The sequence below is a fragment of the Rosa chinensis genome, chromosome 7 (assembly GCF_002994745.2).
Source record: "Rosa chinensis cultivar Old Blush chromosome 7, RchiOBHm-V2, whole genome shotgun sequence".
Classification (NCBI taxonomy): Eukaryota; Viridiplantae; Streptophyta; class Magnoliopsida; order Rosales; family Rosaceae; genus Rosa; species Rosa chinensis.
In genome coordinates, this window is record NC_037094.1 from 48,556,495 (window position 1) to 48,560,655 (window position 4,161).

General features: G+C 39.1%; 1 pseudogene; it reads right to left on the reverse strand.

The window, feature by feature from the left end:
* Window positions 1-2,113: 2,113 nt before the first annotated feature.
* LOC112178126 lies at window positions 2,114-3,148 on the reverse strand (annotated as a pseudogene).
* Between the last annotated feature and the right edge of the window lie 1,013 nt (window positions 3,149-4,161).

The window sequence follows — 4,161 nt, forward strand, 5'->3', positions numbered from 1 at the left end:
AAGAGTACGTCACCGTCTTAACGCATCTCATGATCCATGTTATCCATTCCCCACAAAACCCTAACTGCACCAACATAACTTCAAGGAATGCCCATTCGACTCTATCGTAGGCTTTGCTCATATCCAACTTCAAGGCACTATAACCCACATGCCCGCTTCTTCTTCATTTAAGGCAATGTGAAATCTCAAAAGCCAGTAGGGAATTATCAGAAATTAATCTTCCCGGTACAAACGCACTTTGATAAGGAGATATAATGCCATCAAGCAGGGGTTTCAACCTATTTGCCAATACCTTGGAGCCAATCTTGTATATTACATTACATAGGCTGATAGGCCTCAATTGATGCACACATATAACCTTGTGAGTAGATTATAAAATGTTTTAGTTTTCACACATAAGTCTGTCTTTAATGTTTTTTCACACGGATTTCCGTGGTTATTGTTGCTGCATAAATTCTTATGGACCCAACCATACTTATTTCACACTGTTATCTGTTTGAATTGGTATTTCACACTGATATCTGTGACTTTTAAAAATCTGTGTCAATTAAATATGTGTGAGTTGTTTGTTTTGCTAGTAGTGACACCCTTTGTCAACACCAATTTTGTTGGTAGAATACCTCTATACAATCTCCAAAGAAACAACCTGATTTCCCATGCCTTCCAAATTTGGTTGGCAGGTAGAACCCGTGCCTTCTAAAGGCTCAGCCAATGTCCACCTCTTTGTGCATTACTAGAAGTAGAAGCATGGTTCATTAAGTCGTCAGTAAGTCTAATGGTATGATAACCACTCTTCAGACTATAAAGCTCTTTTTCATCGAAATGCCATACACATTTGTTAGTTGGAGCACGGGTAGGGAATGCTAGCAATAATACTCACTTCAGTCTCAGTGAACAATTCTTTGATAAAAGACAGTGGCCGCTTGTTTTGTTCTTGGTCAATTAAGTCCTATATACACAAGCAATGCCTCGAGTCCAACAATGGGCAACAAAAATGGCTTGAAATTATAGAAATATAGTGTAATGGGAGCCAAGGATCCTCCCACACACTTATCGAGGCACCATTGCCCACCCGATACTACAATCCCCTTCATTGAATATCTTGACCTTTCAAAATACTACACCAAGCAAAAGAACATCCCCACGAATAGAAGCATGCATAAAATTAGAATCGGGAAAATACCTTGCTTTAAGTAGTCGAGTAATAAGAGATTGTGGATTCTAAATGAGTCTCCAACCTTGCTTAGCTAGGAGCGCAAGGTTAAACTGGTGCATATTTCAAAATCCCATACCACCGTCAGACTTAGCAGGACACAATCTTTCCCACGCAAGCCAATGTATCTTCTTATCCTCTTCCGCAGATCCCCACCAAAACTTTGCCATCAAAGTATGCATCTCATTACACAGATGAATTGGAATCTTGAAGCAACTCATAATATGTTGGAATGGATTGAGCCACCGCCTTTATAAGAATTTCTTTTCCTGCAGCAGTAAAAGTCTTCTCACACCACCATTTGGTTATCTTTTTAATTCTCTCATTCAAGAAATTAAAAGCCGCATTTTGGGAAAAATTAATCTCAATAGGGAGGCCGAGATACTTCTCATGCTTCTTAACCATACTCAATTGTAACATGGTAGCAATATCATCTTGTTTGTCTCGCCTCACATTCTTGCTAAAGTTGATACTACTCTTTTGGTAGTTAACGAGTTGACAAGATATCCTTTCATACTCTCCAAGAATTTCTTTCAACACAAAGGTGTCCTCAAATTCTTCTTTAAAGAAAGGGTTAAATACTGTTTAGTACCCTGTGGTTTGGATCCAAAATCAATTCCGTCCCTGGATTTAATTTCAATTTCATTAAAAATACCCTCACACTATAATTTTTCATCCAATAGACCCCTCCGTCATAATTCCGTCAAATAGAGCCGTTAAGTAGCTGATATGGCATGCCAACTTGGCATTGGTGGGGCCCACATGGCAGGCAAAATTCTAAAATTCTAGAATAAAATTTTAGAATTTTTTTTTTATGACAATTGCAGAAAAGTTGAAATAACAAATTCTAGATTACAAAGCAGTGACATAGATTTTTTTTTTTTTTTAACACAGGTTCAATAACAATTTGACTCAACAAACTGCCTAAGCAACATTGACAAAATGTCGAGCTTGCAAAACCCAACGTAATCGCAACCTAGTTTTAATTATCAGTAGCCAACAACCAAGAATGAAATCACATCGATTCCATTCCTCATTCTAATAAACACATATTCATGGTAAGCATACAGACCAACCAATTCCAGAAACTAACTACACAAGGCACTGCTCTGAACTTTGAACAGCCAATTCACAGTAATGTATTGAGAGAGTCACTTAAAACCATCGTAGGCATCCACAAGGTACACCACAACATCTACCTTTGCGTAGTAATCCTTCAGACCCTGCAAGCAATCTGATGACCTCCCAAATCAAAGGCCTTGAACTTGATTTTGCCAATTCTCAACTCCTCGGATGTGGGATATTGCGTAGGTTGATGCTGCACCAGCCTCTGAAACCAAAACAATAAAGCTCAAATTATATCACACAAATAACAATCTATTTCCAAACAAATTAGCATCCTAAAACACACATGTAAGTATAATCCATCCTAAACACTGAACATTTTGGGCATAAACTCAAATCTTTAACTAGGTGGATTAGGATTGTTTTTCTTGTATTCTGAGCTGCGGACTAAGCTGTTTGTTTTGATTAATTGCTGGTGTCGAAGAGATAAGTTTAGAGTTGGCCTAGTTATTAGTTTTCTGGTGCTCTCTGCTTTTATGCTTTGGAGTATGAATCTGTTTCTGCTTCAAGCTCCCAACAGTTTGTAAAGCTATTTAGTTTTTAGCATAAATTACAGATCTGGTAAATCTAGCTTAACTTCCAATTCGTCTCAAACATAAAAGAAGAATCTAATCTATGTATTGAAATTGAAGTAAAGGAAAAAATGGAATAGGAATAAGGGGATGGGGGGGGGGGGCTGACCTCATCTTTGAGCATGTGAAGCAAGGTGGTCTTGCCAGCATTATTGAGCGCTAGGAATAAGATCTTGGCCTCCTTCTGCCACAGACCGAGGGAAGCGAGCACACCTTACAACCAGTCAAACAGAAACATGATGACGTACGCAGATCAGAACGGAATGGATCGGATCGGAGCCTTATCTGATTGCACCGTGCAAGGCCTCCGATGACAAGCCCTCATCTCTGCAATTCTGGGGAATTAAAAATTGCAAAAACCTAGAATCAATCCTCATGGACTACATCCAGACATCGATGAAGTCCCGATGACTCGAGAGAATACCCAAACTCAAGATTCCGATTCTCATTGTGATTGCCTCATCTCCGAAACGAATTCCTGTTCTTCTAAAGAGATTGAAGTTGATCAGGATTCTGAGTCTGATTGCTAATCGGAGTCGCCGGTTTTCGATCCATTTGGGGCTTTCACTACAGACGAAATGATGACTAGAGTGGTGGGTATGGAGCGTGAGACTTACGAAGAGCTTTCTTTCCGGTATGGGAGCGGCCGACGGAGAAACCAGAGTGGTGAGATTGGTTGGTTCGGCAGATCTAAGGATGAGATTACTGAGAAACCGAGAAGAGAGAGAGAGAGAGAGAGAGAGAATCTGAATTTCTGCAATTTTGTCATCAAAAAAAAAATTCTGAAATTTTATTTTGGAATTTTTTCTACCAAGTTGGCATGCCATATCAGCTACTTAACGGTTCCATTTGACGGAATCATGACGGAAGGGTCTATTGGATGAGAAATGATAGTGTGAGGGTGTTTTTGATGAAATTGAAAGATCAGGGACTGAATTGATTTTGAACCCAAACCACAGGGTACTAAACAGTATTTAGCCCTTAAAGAAAATTTATGAATCATCAGCGAAAAATAAATGGGAAATATAAGGTGCACATGTACAAATCCGAGTCCCATGCAAAAGATCATCACTTTTCTCCCTCATGATAAGTCTGGAAAGATCTTCCGCCCAAAGTAAGAACAGATATGGAGAAATGGAATTGTCTTGTCTCAAACCCTAAGAAGGAACAAGATTTCCTCTTAGAACCCCATTAAGCACAAAAGAATAGGAGACCATGCTGACACAACACATTATCCAGTGAACCCAATTA